An 18,264-nucleotide genomic window follows, 5' to 3' on the forward strand; every position below is an offset into this window, starting at 1 on the left:
CATATGTTATATTATATACAAAACATGATATATGATATACAAATATATAATATGTGATATATTATATATAATATATAAGCAATATTGAATATCTCATAGATAAAGCATTAATATTCCTAATATAAAACAAACTTTTACAAATTAAAGGAGAAAATATCCTATAGACATATGGGCAAAAAATATAAGTAGACAACTCACAAAAAGATGTTTTAAATGGTCCTGAAGCATTTGAAAAGATGTTTCACTTCACTAATAGTAGTAGACACAAACTAAAACTACAATGAGATACCACTTCTCACCCGTCCCATTGGGAAAAATCCAAAAGCGTAACAATACAGTTCATTGCTGAGGCTGTGAGGAAACAGGCACTTTCATACATTGCTGTTGGGGATCCAAAATGATTCAAACTCCATAGAAGAGGATTGGACAACAGCAACCAAAATTACATATGCATTTGTCCTTAAACCCAACCATCCCACTTCTAGGAATTTATTCTAAAGATAGTCTTACAACTACAAAAATACATATGCAGAAGTTTATTCATTGTGGCAGTAGTTTGTAATTGCAAATATTAAAACTACCTGTGTGTCTAATCATAGGACATTGTTGAAAAAACTCTGGTACAAACACACAATAGATACTATGTCATGGTAAACATAGAATGAGAAAGCTCTCTATGGACTGATGTGGAATGATGGTCAAAAGATCTTGTAAAGTGAAAAATCAAAGCACCAGAGACTGTATTTAATACCACTATCTTTGTTTAGGAAAGAAGGAAAAATAAGAAAACATACATATATCTTATATTTACCAAAAATTCACCAGAATGAAAAGCCAGAAACAATTATTAATATGTTGGTTGCCTACAAAGGGTGAAGGTGACGAGAGTGCCATGGCTGTAGAAGGGAGGAATACTTTTCTGAGTATACCTTTCTGTAAGTTTTGACTTTTGAAAGCATGTTAATGCTTGACATATTCAAAACAATTACGTCAGCAAGGATAGGAAAGGGAGAAACTGAAACAATGAACCCAACTGTGTTTCAAATGAATACTATAATTACAATGGAGGGCAAAAAATAACTACTTTGAGTAACTTACAACAGTTTTGACTGCACATCCTACAGCCCTCAGTCTTGGGCAGGGTAGGGAAATGGAAAAACTGGAAACTGGAGATGCTGAACTCTTTTGAGTAGCTTTGCATTTTTGTAGATATGGGTGAAGTCATTCTGAAACTACTTTAGATGTATTATGAGATTGAGCAAATGAGTAAATCTATTGATTTTAGAAGCCAAGATTCTCACTGTGAAAGAAGGTACATGCAAATATGGAATGGGGGAAGGCAAAAAAGATGAAATTGGAGGTATTGGTGCTCACTTATGATATCTAAAATATGCACATGTATGTGTATAAACATGTATATGTGCATATCATGTGTATGTATGTGCATTTACATGTATGTAAGTGTATGTATATGCATGCATATATCTCCTGGCTCTGTTCACTTAAAAAGGTATAGAAGCAGAGATATTCCAGGAGCAAACAGCACAGCTAGTGCATGGATTTTTATCTCTAACACTATTCCCCCACCAAAAGGAACAAGGGGTTCTTGGAGAAGTGACTGAAAGCAGGGCTGGGGAAGAGTGATAAACCTGGAACATTTTGTTATACCAGAGGTAAGGATGTGCTCCAAAGAATAATGGACATATGGCACAGGCACACCTAGTCAGCTTGAAAGGATCCAACTGGCCAAATCTGGGATAATCCACGCACCAAGCTAAATAAGGATAATAATTACACACCACTTGGGGGAAAGTGGGGTAGAAAACAAAAATCCATGAGTTCATACAGATAATACACACTGCTATGGTGTGAATATATGTATTTCCCCAAAATGTATGTGTTGAAACCTAACCTCTAGAGTAATGGTATTACGAGGTGGGATCTTTGGGAGGTGATTAGGAATTAATATCCTTATAAAAGGGGCCTGAGGGAGTTCGTTCACTCTTTCCACCACGTGAGGACAGAGAGAAAGCATCATGTATAAGGAAAGAGCCCTTACAAGACACCAAATCTGCTGGTGCCTTGAACTTTAACTTCCCAGCCTCCAGAACTGTGAGTAATAAATTTCTACTATATATAGACTACCCAGTCTAAGATATTTCATTACAGCAGCTGGGACAGACTCAGACACATTCATCCATACATGAGGAAAAGACAGGGTCCTTGGTTAAACTAGAATGTCACATGCTAACTGGTAAACATGGAGGGATCTGAAGTGATCCTCATCATTTTGTTACCATCACAGCAAAGACTGGTTCAGGTAAGAATCCCAATAGATGCTAAATCTGAGGGGAAATTGTAATGAGGAGCAGGATATTTGTGTGGTGTTAAAGTGTCTCTCCTCAAACTCATTATTTGCAAGGGAGGAAATGGTAACTATTTACTGTTGGAGAAATAGGACAACATTCCTACTGTGTGAGGAAAACTAGTGTCACCAGGGAGGGGCAGATAGACATTGCGTGCCTCCAGATATGGCTGCCTGAGAAGCACACAATGTCACATATGCAATATCCTGGTCAGCAATGTAGAACCTGAATCTAATCATGAGGAAACATCAGACAAATTCAGAATACAGAAACTCCTGTATATAGAAAGTAGGGGGACTCTGTCTTCAAATCTGTCACTGTCACAAAAGGAAAAAAAAACCATTTAAAAAGGCTGTGGCAATGTTTCAGAGATTAAAGAAACATGACAACTAAGTGCAGTATCTGTCCCGAGACTGGATCTAGTACTGGAGGAAAGGGAAGCTATAACAAACATTGGGCCAATGAGACAATTGAAATACAAATTAAAGTATTAATGTTATATTTACTGAAATTGAGGACTTCCCTGTGGTTATTCATGAGAACGTACCTATATAAAAAAAATACTATTTAGGGATAAAAGACCATTCTATGTAAAACTTATTCTCAAATTCTTTAGTAAAAACAAAATATTTTATGGTATATACACAATATAATACATGTATGTATATATGTGTGTGTAGATATACATTATGTACATATATATGCATATGTGGAGAAAGAAAGAAACAGAACGGAGAGTGCACAAATGATTAGGCAAATTGACTAAAATGTTGACAATAGAAACTGGGTAAAGGGTTAACTGATGTTCTTTCTACTATTCCTATTCGAGTAACTTCTATAAGTTTGAAACTGTTTCCAAATAAAAAGTCAAAAATATACAGAGGCCTTTGTATTAGTCCGTTCTCACACTGCTATAAAGAATACCTGAGACTGTAATTTATAAACTGACTGACAGCTCTGCATGTCTGGGGAGGCCTCAGGAAACTTACAGTCATGGCAGAAGGCAAAGGGGAAGCAAGCAACTTCTTCACAAGGTGACAGGAGAGAGAAAAGAGCAGGGGAAACCACCACTTATAAAACCATCAGATCTCATGAGAACTCACTCACTATCATGAGAACAGCATAGGGGAAACCGCCCCCATGATCCAATCACCTCCCACCTGGTCCCTCCCTTGACACATGGGGATTTCAATTCAAGATGAGATTTGGAGTGGGGACACAGAGCCGGACCATATTAGCCTTCAAGAAATGTTTGATGTCTTACTAGTAAATTTCATGATATATAAAGCATAAAGAAAAAAAAAACTGTGTATGGCAAAATACGTATTTATGCATTTTAAATGTTCATCTTTCAGTTGACTCATCTAAAGGTAGGTAGAATGAACAGAAGGAAAAGATTTGAATATGTAATTGGATTAGAAGATAAAGGTCAGACTATCAGGAGTAGTAAAATTAAAGTTAATGGAAAGTGTGGTCCTACCAACCTACAGGGAGGAAAAGAAAAAGTGCTTATGTCTCAGAAACATTCATTCAACTCCAGAGAACCAAGTCCACCAGGAAGAGTCACCTTTCCAAAGGATTACATTCATACACTGTTTTTTTCTTACATTTCAAATTGTTGACAAGTAAAACCCAAGATAATGTTGCACCTTTGAGCCCTCACATAATCTCTTTTTTATTGTCAGTATTTTACTTCTGCGAAGAGAGTCACAAATATCTGATAAACACATTCTGAAGGAGATCATAAATATAGATAGCAATGGGGTCTCTTTACAATTTCTTAATGACTCCTCTGGACATTAGTGTGATACATCAAGAGAAGAATTAAGAGACTAAATTCAAGTTTTATGACAAAATGAGAACATTCTCAATGGGAATTTAAAACTAAGCATTGCTACTCAAAGCATAAATAAATGAAAAACAATCAGAAGAAAATCTTCTCCAAACTGCCTTGCTTATCCCCAGGTGACCTGGTGAGAACACTTTCCCTGAGATTTGATAGTTGCAAAAAAATTGTATCCTTTTTCTCCCTGCCCTACTATCTGTTAGAAAGGATAAGTCTGAGCAATAACATTTATCTTATATAAAATGCTAGGAGTTATATACGGATTAAGTCCAGTTAAGACCTCTTAAAAAACCACCAACACTTTTAAGTGACCATGACTATAAGAAGTCTTTCTTTTTCTGGTAGATATAAAAAACAAAAACAAACAAAAAAGGAACTAAAAAGGAACAATCATGCCAACAGGTAAATGAAACCCAGAGAAACAGGATGAAAGAATGACCAGTAGAGATGAAACCTAATAGCAGCATAAAGAAGAAAACCCTTTAAAAGGTCAGAGAGTGAAATGAAAAAAGGAAAAAAAAAAAAATGTTAGTTCAAGACAGGCCAGCTGGAAGCAAATGTTTTTGGATTTTTATACTACAGACTTACAAAACAGCCCAGCCAATGCATGATGGAAGCCACTAATTTTAAAGCCAATATATTTTGTTTAGGAGATGCTGTGAGAACCCAGTGTCCAACAAAAGAAATATTTGCATGGCCAATTTGAGTATACCTAAAGGGACATCACTTAGTTTAAACCTCCCATTGTGAGGTTCAACAAATTGACTGGAAACGTATCTGAATTAAAAATGGAGAGTTCTGGGAGAATACCCCATCAGTGGCATTGTGAGAAAATATTATCAACTGTTTTGAATCATCACCAAGGGAAAGCATTTCATTTTGTAAGAAGTTTCTAATTTTTTCTACTATGAGATGAAATCTAAGAACTATATTAGGAGCAAGCAATATAGCTCTCACAATTTACTGAGTAAAACCTAAACAATATTTATATGATAAAAGTATTTATATATATATATACACACACACATACACACACATACACACACACACATACTATATATATATATATTATTTTTTTTTTTTTTTTTTTTTTGGAGACGGAGTCTCGTTTGTCGCCCAGGCTGGAGTGCAGTGGGCGCGATCCTCGGCTCACTGAAGCTCCGCCTCCCGGGCTCACCGCCATTCTCTCCGCCTCCAGTCTCCGGAGAGCTGGGACTACAGGCGCCCCACCACGCCCGGCTAATTTTTTGTATTTTTAGGTAGAGACGGAGTTTCACTGTGTTAGCCAGGATGTCTCGATCTCCTGACCTCATGACTCCGCTCACCTCGCCTCCCAACAGTGCTGGGATTACAGGCGTGAGCCAACACGCCTGGCCAAAAGTATATCTGTATATTATTAATAGGATTCGTTAAACCTAAAAATGAAGACCAACTCTTTTTCATAATGTTTTCTTATTTTTTTAAGGTGTCTAATTTTCCAGATTTCATATATGTGGTTTTCATCATTCTCCAATACTGAAAACTGACTCATGCTTCAATCTTTTTAAATGTAACTTTCTTTCTTCTAGGAGATGGTCCTAATAAGAATGCTTCTTGAAATAAAGACAAGAACAAGATGTTATCTTAGTTCTAACACTCACGCAAAATCCAGCCCCTGTGAGATCCAGGATATCATCCCTCGGGCTCATATTTAAAAACAGTTCTAAATCTGACTTGGGCTGAATCGTTGCTTTGTGTGTCTGTATCTTTTCAATTATAAACTTTCCAGATTTTATGTAACCCAATGTGTTGCATATGAATATTACTTTCTAGTTTACATCTAGCATGTGTTCAACCTCAGTACTCAAATTCAATTTACCACCACCATGGATCAGTCACTCATTAACTCTGCTCATTACCTCTGCAGCACCTTCAAGGCGAGATCACTTATTCCTTCAGATTTGTTTTTTCTCTGATCCAATTCATTAGATTCCATACTACCTACAACCTACCCAATTAGGTAGTTAAAGGGTGAAGTCCAGATACACATCTGGAAACATTTCTGGGGCAACAGGATAGAGGCTGGTGCCCCAGGGATGAGCGTCCTACACTCTCCTCTCCACTCTATCCATCCCTCTCTTGCTCCCCCACAACACCACCACTCATACCCCATGCACAAAATCCCAAGAGAGGAAACCTTGACCATACCCACAACAAGGGCAAGGCAACGTTTTGGTATTTTGAGACTAGCTAGGAAGGTTGATGGAACTGCAAAGCATAATTACATATGTGGGAAAACATTCTGGGTGATTATTAATTAATCAGGAACTGGGTGTGAAAACCTTCAGAACATGAATTTTTGGAGCCTCATAAATCAAGAAATCAAGAACCTTTTCTTCCCACTGTAAAAAGTGGTTAAGTGGGCTATGTTAAGAGTCAACTTACTATATAACTAACTACTTTTATAGTATTAATACTAGATAATTTTCTTTCCTGAGACTGTAAAAAATCTTATAAATGTTATCTTTTCTCTCTTCTATAGAAATTATTGAAAAGGTAAGTTATCTGAAAAGGCTTTTAGGCATTTACTTCATGGGGCCAATTAGTTCTTTTTCTACTGTTTTCCAAGCAGAAAAGATAGATTGATTGTTGCAGAGTTTCCTAAAGGCAGATACTAAGATGGATTTTGGATCAACACCTGTGAAGGGTAGGAAACAAAGACAGATTAGGCAAAGGAAAAAGAAAGATTGCCATGCGGGCCCAAGAAGCCTAAGGCAACCCAACTGGGAGCTCAGAAGTGTAGGATCCAACAGAGATGGCCCCTTTAGGCAAAAGTGTCTGGGCAGCTATTCCTCTTTCCATCTCAGTCAATGGAGGTGGGCTGCTCGGGCTGAGGGCGAAAGAGCAGGTGTCTCTCTGCAGCTGAGGCAGACACAGAAGGCTATGAAGACTATTGGCTGCCTGGTGCCTGCAACCCCCACAGCTGGCCAGCAAGCCCATCCTTGAAGCAGAATCCAGCAACACACCTTCGTGTCTACAGCAGTGGTATTAACCAATTAGATCAGGGTGCTACTTAGTTGCCTCTCTTAAAGGCACTTGCAGGTTCTGATTTATAGAGACATGTCATTTAACAAAAAACATTTAACATCTGTAAACCAATTTTTAAAACCCAGGGAAAGTAATTCATGGGGAGGCCTGCCTTGAGCTTGTCCACATGTTTGTTAAGCCTAGTTTCTTCAGCCAAAGTTGGCAAGCATTTTCTCTGGAAAAACTACCATCACATCTGTTCCTTACCCTAAAGCTCTGCAGCTTGCTCAGGTTTGGTGATCCCCATAGCGAATGGCAGAAATCATCTGGAGGAGTGTCCATCTTTAAACATCTTCAAGAACTACAGAAACACAAACCAGAGTGATTTCTGGCTTGCTTATCAGCCCCTGGGCACAGACCAACATGGACAAGTGCTTTCCGGTTGATTATGTAAACAAGCTCCATAGGCCCCTCTCAAGCATCGCTGCCACGGCTGCCTAAGGAGAAACAACACTGCGAGGTGACATGCATAACAAACCCTCCTCAATCAAGCTGTCCCTAGGAGTTTCTTTCTTTCTCTAGCATAATCATCGTTCTCATCCAGCTACGGCAGGCACTTTGCTACGTTGCCATGGGGATTACACTGAAGATAATCACTTGTGAACATTTGCAGATCCTGACAACCCACTGGGGCCTGATGTTGCTTTGCCCCCTCAATCTGAACATGCTCATTGAAGACTCAGCCACTTGGCTCTTGATTTTAGTCCTAATGCTGACCCTCTTCCTCACAGCTGTGAGTCTTTGAACAAATCTTTTCCGAACCTGTTTCCTCAGCTGAAAATGGGGTGGGAGAATGTGTAGTTGGTACAGATGACAAAATTCCAGGGGCTACGATACTACTGCACACATCCAAGGGACACTTCTCTATCATGACTCTATTATCAGGCAGTTTAAAATATTTCAAAGCACCTATTAAATGATGCCCAGATGCCCAGCAATAATAAAATTATATCCCAATGCAATCGCTGGGTTTTTTAACAAGAGAATTATCAGTATACAACTCAGGTGGTGGGGTGGTATGAGGTTGAGATAGCCTACTTTCTTTTTAAATCAACCCAGAGTTTGCTTAAAACAAACAAGAACTTAACTTAGGTTATTTGAAAGTTCATTCAAAAAAAGCAAACTCCCATGAAGAAAAACCACAATGAAACTATTCTCAGCTCTTCTACTGAGGTGAGACTGACACCTGCTGGCCTCCTTCTCCTGTGCAGACACTCTCTGGAAAGAATATACTTTTGCAAGATTCTAATCCTATTTATGCAAATGTGTCTAGCATTACAGTTATTTGAAAAGAAATGCAAGAGCGCATTTATACAGGAGAGGTACTAAGAGCAAGATACAATAATATTTCAGTTATACGTTTGGAGACTAGGAGGAAGGCAGTGTGATATGGTGCTACAGAGCAGATGCTCTGGTCCCTAACTGGCTGCAGGTTCAAATCCAAGTTCTACAACTCACATTTAGGGTTGGGATTGAGGAAATCACAGGTCAACAATAAATACTTTTCTCTTTCTCTCTCTCTCCCCCCACCCCCACACACACACACGATTCAAAGATTCTTTAAGAAATTTGTTTCAAATTTTCATCATCATTTATAAAGCTCTTTAATCTGTTAGTGATAATTATGTGTTTAGAGAAATCAAGGTGACTGACAATATAAGAGAAAATGAAAGAGAGAAACCAAAAATAAAGAAAATAAAGGGAGAGACAAAAAGACAAAGATAGAGTCAGAGGTAGATACGGGAAAAAAGGCGAAATGTGAAGTGGCAGATCCAGGCATAAAGAAACAAATGCCTAAGAAGACACAGATAGAGAAATCTTGAGTAAGGAAGCCACCCAGAAGATCGTTCACTTCCCCCAAACTAACACTGCTCGATAAAGTAGAGGAAAAATGATCCAAGAGCATTTAAGCTGTTTGTCGGCTGACATATCTCATTTAGCTGGTTGGTCTCCTAAGCTGCCAATTTTCTCCTTGTAACTCTGTGGTAAGAAAGATTGTGCACAGTTCCTGTGGCTCCTCCATGAGGCAGCAGAACACTCTCTGTAATATTCTCTGTAATGAAAAGCACATGTCTGAGGCAACACTAAGAAGTCAAGAGTTTCATTTAAAAGGGAGCTTCTTAAAGTAAGAAGTCCCTTTGGATGTGTGCAGCAGTATCACAGCACCTGGAATTTCGGAGTTAGCACTGAACACTTCATTTTCTTATAATCTGTTTAATAGCACTGGGGTGATTATACTTGGGGAAGCAGGAAGGGTGAGATGTAAATGCAGCCAAGGCATGTATATGATGTCTAGGTGGCTCCACCTCAATGAACCCCAGGACAGCAATTGAGGAAGTGTAACATATTCAGCTGAAATTGAAAATAAACCAGAATTAATCTAGATATACTGAAAACTAGAATGAAATACGCTTCCTCTGCTATAATTTTTCTGCCTTTTGTTTGCAGTAGAAGTCAGATTTCTCCTCTCTCAATCTCTGATTCATTATCCATAATATGTGGACACCAACAACCTACCCTATTTACCCTGAAGGATTATGAACATCAAATGAAATAATGTATGTGAAAACACTGCAAAATTTTCCAGTACTAAAAAATTGTGGAATCATAAAATAAAAAACATTCTTTCTGGATAGGTGGCAGAGTAAACAGCCTTGGAGAACAGAAAGATAAGAAGCAAAAGCCATCTCCAACCAGAAAAACTATTCCCAACAGGACCATGCCCTCACACTGGGCATTTGGGCGAAACCTCTCAGAAGCCATGCTATGGAGGCTTAAGCACTGGGTTAGCCAATGGGAATATTAGGCACACAAAAGTTCCATCTCTGCCTCTCAGGGTTGATTTAAAGAGATCCTCTATCCATTCCTCATTTGTACAAGCTGTTACCAAGTTGGTTTCAAATTACCAGGGAAGAAAAACTGAATATGCCCTTCCATCCCTCAAATTGTGGATTAGAAGTGGTTATATAGGTGCTGCTGGAGAAGGACCAAATGCAGCTTCTCCTATGAATAGGTTCCAACCTTGGTCTTAGTTGTCACTCACCAACCCTTGGTTTTGTGTGTGTGACTCACAGAATGAGGATGCTGGGCAGGGATGCATTTTTTCGCAGGTCCCAGGCACCCCTGGCTCTCAAGTGAATATTTGATCCCAAAAAGTCAAACAGTGACCACACAGAGGAAATGAATCACAGTCATATCATCACTTACATGCTTTTCCTGTTATTTGAGATAATTATGCTCTGTCACATGATTGAGTTCTTTAAAATTTAAAACTTTGAAAACCACATAGAACTAATTATTAATATTGTCTTAGAAACAATCTCCTAATTGTGCCTAAAAAACAAGTAGTTGGACAAAAAGACTCAGAAAAGTTCTTTCCAGAATGGTAATGTTGGTTTGTTTTTATTTCCCTAGTTATATGAAGGGTGGATCTAATCATGATTTTGTGACCTTGGCAGAGAAGTCCAAATAGAGAGCACATACTCCCAGGGTAGGCAAAAAGAAACGATCATAACTGCAATTTATATTTATTTTTTACCTAATATTTTTAACAGTTACAACATATATTTATGAAGTGCATAATGCCAAAATGCACTTAAACAATTTAAATATTTACATGATACATAAATATAAATTTTCATTAATATCAGTGCCCTATGCCCAAAAAACTTTGCAGAAGTTTTTTTTTTTTTGGAAATACAGTTGTTGGGAACAGGACCCCTAAAATCTGGCCATAAACTGACCCCAAAACTGGCCATAAACAAAATCTCTGCGGCACTATGACATGCTCATGATGGCCATAATGCCCACGCTGGAAGGTTGTGGGTTTACCAGAATGAGGGGAAGGAACACCTGGCCCATCCAGAGTAGAAAACTGCTTAAAGGCGTTCTTAAACCACAAACAATAGCATGAGCAATCTGTGCCTTAAGGACACGCTCCTGCTACAGATAACTAGCCCAACCCATCCCTTTATTTCGGCCCATCCCTTCGTTTCCCATAAGGGATACTTTTAGTTAATCTAATATCTACAGAATCAATGCTAATGACTGGCTTGCTGTTACTAAATACCTTGCTAAATCTCTGTTCAGGGCTCTCAGCTCTGAAGGCTTTGAGACCCCTGATTTCCCAGTTCACACCTCTGTATTTCTGTGTGTGTGTCTTTAATTCCTCTAGCACCGCTCAGTTAAGGTCTCCCCGACTGAGCTGGTCTTGGCATACAATGAAGTATATTCTGCCATGCAAAAAAAAAAGTCACATGTTGCCTGGCAGTTTGGGTGATACTAAAGGCTTGGTTCTGTCGCAAGCTAACATGTGTCATAGTCATAGGTTAATATTAAAATCCTTGAAGTTTTATCTTAAGAGCCACCAGTAAAATAGTGAAAATTCATTAATGTAATCAATTACAACTGATATAGTTTGGATGTCAGTCCCTCCAAATTTCATTGAAATGTGACCCCCAGTGGTGGAGGTGGTCTGGTAGGAAGTGTTTGGGTCATAAGAGTGGAGCCCTCAGGAATTCCCTGTGGAACTGAGTGAGTTCTTGATCTATTAGTTCATGTGAAAGCTGGTTGTTTAAAGAGTCTGGTGCCTCCCTCCCCTCTCTCTTGCTTCCTTTTCCAACATGTGATATCCCTGCCTTCCCTTCACCTTCCACCATGACTGGAAGCTTCCAGGGGCCTCCGCAGAAGCCAAGCAGTTGCTGGTGCTATGCTTATACAGCCTGCAGAACTGTGAGCCAAAAAAGCCTCTTTTCTTTTACAATTGCCCAGCCTCAGGTATTCCTGTATAACAAGGCACAGCAGACTAATACAATAACTAAAACAGAACTAACGGAACCTGGTCTAGTGGCATTATGGATATCATTGTATAACACACATGTAACCTACACACAAAGCCAGAAAAATCCTAATGTCAATCATAGGAATTATCTTTATGTTTCTCGATAGAAGTGTGTCATAATGTTGTAGCCATGTAAAGCTAACTGGGAATTGAGTTTTTCTTCAATCCAAAGTCTGGGAAATTAAACTTGATCTTCAAAATGGCAGTTAAGGGCATAAGAAGCTAACATGGCAACCACATCCTTGTCAAAAAAGTGCAGTCCTTTATATTGATCTAATCTGACAAATGTGAAGAATTACAGACAGAAAAGGTGGTACACCACTGGCTTAAACATAGCAGCAAGGAGCCATCTATGCCTGTTATGTGTGTAACTTACTGTGATTACGTGATTCACTTCCCGAAATGAGGCACGCTTCGAAGTTGACTCATCGGCAAAATCAGGTGAGCCAGGTTCTAAGACAGTGCTTTCCTAAGAAACAAAAATTAACTTATCAAGTTCCTCTTATTTTATTATGTCTGGCCTTGAATTTTAAATAAATAGAAATGATCTACATGGTCTTCCATTCACCTCATTCTGACAGAATCCAACCTCCAAAACTATGGAGATGTTGACTTCCTCCTGATTCAATGAATAAAATTAGGATGACAGAATCCCCTGGGCATGATTTGCTCTGTAAAGTGCTGCTAAACAAGGCCATAAATTCCACTCCTCGGCTACTGCCAAGGACCAAAGCGAACAGAAAACGCAATCCAGAGGTCAACTGCAAGAGGTTTTCAAAATTGTTCCTTTATTAATACACAACTGATTAATACAAGGACATGGACAATAGGTTATTGCTACTTATCAACCTAATTGCCTAACACTCTTACTTACCCTGGTTTGTGGTTGACAAAAAAGTAGATCCTTTATTGGTCTCAGTGAGTCCTCAGCTTACTTTCTTCCCTACATTCTGCCCCTCACTTTGATGAACCATATCTACTCATTACCTTGGTAATCATTATGATACTCATGTAACCAATTTTGTTTATCTGGCTTTCCTTAATGTTCATATTTTTATGGATGAATTGATTGATTTGTTGATTTTAATGGGGAGACTTAGTGTTATGTTTGTATACAGATGAATTCAGACTAATGAGTAAAGTGGTCACGTGAGTATCATAATGATTACCAAGGTCAATAACTCCCAATCCAGCATCCTTATCGATACCACACTGTACATGTCTTACAAAAAGGATTTAAAATATCATGGAGGTGTAATTGCCAGGAATTACTGTAGACCAGTGGCCCCCAACCTTTTGCCACCAGGAACCAGTTTCGTGGAAGATCATTTTTCCATTGACCAGGGGTGGCAGTTGGGGGTTGGTTTCAGGAATAAACTGTTCCACCTCAGACCATCAGGTATTAGGACATTAGATTCTCATAAGGAGCAGGCAAACTAGATCCCTCGCATGCGCAGTTCACAATAGGGTTTGGGCTCCTGTGAGAATCTAATGCCGCAGCTGATATGACAGAAGGCAGAACACAGGTGGTAATGCTTACTCTCCCGCCGCTCAACTCCTGCTGCACAACCTGGTTCCTAACAGGCCACAGACCAGTACCAGTCCGAGGCCCACGGGCTGGGTACTCCTGCTCTAGATAATGGCTGCTTGAGTCTCCACCTAGCCCATAATCCTTATTCTCTGAAATTTGGGTTTCATGTTTATACTCTGTCATCCAGACTCTGCCTCCACCACAGCTGACTGGACAAGCAGGGATCACCTGACCATGAACTCACCTGGCCATGGGATGGCCTGACCTGGGGGAATCATCTGGCCAGTGAAAATCACCTAACTAACAAGGACCACCTGTTCTCTGAAATCCAAAATTTACAAGCATATGAAAAAATGCCTAACAACACTAATCATCAGATAAATGCAAATTAAAACTACAATGACATATTATCTTATACCAGTCAGAATAGCCATTATTAAAAAGTAGAAAATAATGGATTTTGGTGAGGATAGGGATAAAAAAGAATGTTTATACACTGTTGATGAGAATGTAAATTAGTACAACCTCTATGGAGAACAGTTTGGAGATTTCTCAAAGAGCTAAACATAGAACTACCATTCAACCCAGCAATCCTACTACTGGGATTTACTGGTATCTACCCAAAATAAAGAAATCAGTCAAAAAGACACTGGCACTCAGAGTTTAATCACAGCACTATGCACAATAGCAAAGTTATGGAGTCAACCTAAGTATCCATCAACAGATGAATGGATAAAGAAAACATAGTATATATACAGCATGGAAGACTAGGCAGCCACAAAAAAGAATGAAATCATGTCTTTTGCGACAATGTGGAGAAACTGGAGGCTGTTATCTTAAGTAAAACAACTCAGAAACAGAAAGTCAAATACAGCGTGTTCTCACTTACAAGTGGAAGTTAAATAATGTGTACACAGGAACATAGTGTGGAGTAATAGACATTAAAGACTCAAACAGTGGGATGGTGGGAGGGGGTACGGAATGAGAAATTACTTAATGGATACAATGCATGTTACTTAGGTGATATTTATGCTAAAAGCCCAAATTTCACCACTGTGCAATATATCCATGTAATAAAACTGCACTTGTACTTCTTAAAATTTATGCAAATAAAAAACCAAAAACAAAAGCAAACAAAAAAAACTTTATACAGAGATAGTTCTGTAAAATCAGGGAAAACTGCAATTGTATTCCTCTTTTGTTTTATATTTTTTGTTGTTACTTTTATCTTTATAAAGATGAAAAATAAAATAAAATTATACAACAATTGTAAAATAAACCAGCGTTCTCAAAGGGCAGATGCACACACCTCAGGGATATGCAGCCCCCAAAAAAGATTCATTGTAGTGCAGGAAAGAAATATTAGAATTTCAGTCTATCATAGCCTTTTATATTTCAATTTTTCTATAGGTGTGTCTTATAATTGCCACAATGTACTAGTGTAATATTAGGTATATAATTTATTTTTTTAAATAGACATATATATATTGGGTCTGCAAGCTCAAAAATGATCAGAGTGCCCTTTTGAAAAGCTTAGGAACCACTGAAAGTCAAGAGTGCCACTTTTTCTTGCCAGCCTTTTTCAATCCTAGAACACAGCACCATCTGGTGGTACCCTGAGATAATGCATGCATGATGTTTGAGTCGTTTTCATAAGAAAAATACTGTTGTCATTCAGATAACAAGACAAATCAATAATAACAATTCTAAATTAGTAATACACCATTTTAACTAAATCAAGAGCAACTATGAAAATAGTAATTCTATTGTTTCCTACTACTGCTTCTAGGCTCTTCGGCCTTTTTTCCTGAGCACACCAGCTCATTAGCTGCACCCTTCTCCATACTTCATAGGTACCCCCCTTAAACCACTTTTCCCACTGACTTACAATGATGTGCTTACATGTCATTCTCTTTCTATTAATTATAAAGAAGCACTGTCTAGTAAAAAGATAATATGACCCACAAATGCAAGTCACACACATAACTTTCAATTTTCTAGTAGCCACACTTTAAAAAATAAAAAGAAATGGATAAGATGTATCTTAGTATATTATATATAATCTTAATTGTATATTGTGTATTATCTTAATACATTATATATAATATACATATATACATATATGACTTATCTTAATATATTGTATATAATCTAATGTATCTAAAACATCATTTTGATATATAATATATGAAACAATAATGAAATAGTTACTTTTTTGTATGAGGTCTTCACAATTCAAAGTGGGTTTTATATCTATAGCACGTCTCAACTGGGACTTGCCACATTTCCAGTGCACAATGGCTATGTGTGTCTAGTGTTCGCTGAATTGAACAGTGCAGTTCTAAAGGCAAGATCTAGTATCTTCTTGCACTTAGTGAATGTTCAGTAAATGGTGTCAAACTCCTGACCTCGTGATCCGCCCACCTCCGCCTCCCAAAGTGCTGGGATTACAGGCGTGAGCCACCATGCCTGGCATTTACTTTGTATCTTTTATCGTTAGTACATGGGGATAAAAGTAAGGCAATCTTCCTTTAGAACTCTGAGTATTAAATCTATGACATCAACACAGAATAAGTAAGATTGGCGATTGGCAAAAATAATCTAGACATAGTGGTCAGGGCCAACATGTGTCGATGTGCAGGCTGGGTACTATGTAACCTCACACAGTTCCAGTCAGGTGCACAACCTACAGACCACAACTGGCTGCCTTGGGAGTGATTTTCTCTCAGGTCACGGAAGGAAGACAAACCCTGGAAATTAAATCTAGGCTCTACCAAGTATAAACAAAAACTGAATATTATCAAGACTGCTGAGATGGCTGAAAGAAGAACGTGTGGCTGAAGGAGATGGGTCTCAAATCCAATCCTGCCTTCATGACTAGAAGGTAAATGCCTTTTTTTACCAAGACCACGCTCACGTTCTTTTGATCCCCTGTATTTCGTCCAATAGGCTCTGCAGTTCATGACCTGCAATCAATGTTCAATGATTTGTTTTCTCTACTGGTGCTTTGCAAGAGGCAAATTTTGTATGGGCTAACAATAATCACAAAATAAATACAAGGATCCCCTTTCACTATAAAGTACTGGAAAAATATCAGAAAACTTCTATTAAAACACTCAGTTGGCATGGGGTTGGAGCTCCATGTTCACATTTTAAACATGAATGGCTCTTAAGAAAGACAGTTTTATCCAGTTTGGCCTGATAAGTAATTTAAAGTAATCTGAAATGCTTCTGAGGAAATTTCCTTCTAAAGAGAGAAAAAAAAAACAGAAGTTACAAGTTATGATACAGATTTAAGTAACCATGTAATACAATTCAGAGTGTTAAAAGACGTATCTTCTCTACCATACCTCTGGCTGTTTGCCTCTTCCTGGTATGGCAGGCGTTTTTGTTGCATTTTCCTTGAACAGCCTGTCAGTGAGAACCCCCTGAGAATATAGGAAAATTTTATCAAACCTTTCCTCCAACTCATACTTGGCTTCAGAAGGAAAAAAAAAAAAATCACTGGGAAAGAGTAATTGCATTTTCAATCACGGTCATTCAGCTGCAACTTCTAGAGTCAAGGCTAGTTAATTCTTATTTGCTGACATACAGGTCCTAACCAAGTTTACATTTCACCCACTACAAAAAAAAAAAAAAGGAAAAAACTGTGGGGCTCATTAAGCCCTCATTACTTTTCAGACATGACACAGTGTAATTTGTGAAATGATCTAACTTCACTGAACCCAAGAGGTGAGGCCAGGACATTGGCTCACCACTTGATTTTTACCTTTCTTTTTGTTTGGATGAACAGAGGCAAGATGGCGCACTTCCAGGTTCTTCATCCCCCCAACTTTTCCCGCGCATGCGAAAATCCAGCCGGTGACCCGGGAAGGTGCAGACCAACTAGGCATGCGCCAGGTGATGTCAATCTGAAGAGACCAAGATTTACCTGGTCGCACCTGTGGAACGCCCCCTGACATGCCCGTGCCCCGCCTATTGCCCTCCCACTCCTAGAAAAGCCGCTCCGGAGGCACGCCACGCACGGCCTTCCTCAGTCCTCCACTCCTGTCGGGATGTCAGGACTGTGGGAACTCCGTCCGAGAGCTGTACGGGTGACTCTGGGGGCCCCTTTTGTCAGGGGGCCAACAGACCTCTCCCTACCCACCTTCTTCCCTTGAAGCTAGGTGACCAAAATAAACTTGCAGTTTTGCTCCTACCCTTGCCTAGTCGCTGGTTCTTTTGTACCCGCTCTGGTGGTCTTAGAAAAACAAAACAGTTGGTGCCGAAGACCCGGGAGGAGACCCCTCCTCAGGCCTCTAAGGGTTGAGGAACCTCCTCCTGCTCCCACGCAGCAGACGGACCAGGACCTGAGACCCGCTTCCCTCACTCCCACGGCCTCTCTGGGGTAAGTGCCCTTGTCTCCTCTTTACCTCCCTCGGCCAGAAATCCTGCGCAGGTCCGGGGTCCATTTGGAGCCACCAAGTGGCTCGGGAGACCCGTTCAGGACGGAGACGTCCGCCTGAAGGTAATCTCCACTTAGGCTTCAAGAGCCTCTCGTCTGTCTCTGCTGGTTCCAAAGGACGCTTTGAAGCCAGGCAGGGATCCATTCCCATGTCCATTGGGTCCATTGTGT

At 39.2% G+C, this 18,264-nt stretch overlaps 1 long non-coding RNA gene across 1 annotated transcript in view; it reads right to left on the minus strand.

The window, feature by feature from the left end:
- The window catches only part of LOC108530166 (uncharacterized), a 76,136-nt gene that overhangs the window by 3,609 nt on the left and 54,263 nt on the right, over positions 1 to 18,264 (minus strand). Inside the window, exon 2 of the long non-coding RNA XR_001885772.1 lies at positions 12,495 to 12,587. This is a non-coding gene — a long non-coding RNA (uncharacterized LOC108530166). The remainder of the gene's footprint in view (positions 1 to 12,494; positions 12,588 to 18,264) is intronic.

This window comes from Rhinopithecus bieti, unplaced genomic scaffold (genome assembly GCF_001698545.2).
Source record: "Rhinopithecus bieti isolate Rb0 unplaced genomic scaffold, ASM169854v2 scaffold_1304, whole genome shotgun sequence".
In the NCBI taxonomy this organism is placed as follows: domain Eukaryota; kingdom Metazoa; phylum Chordata; class Mammalia; order Primates; family Cercopithecidae; genus Rhinopithecus; species Rhinopithecus bieti.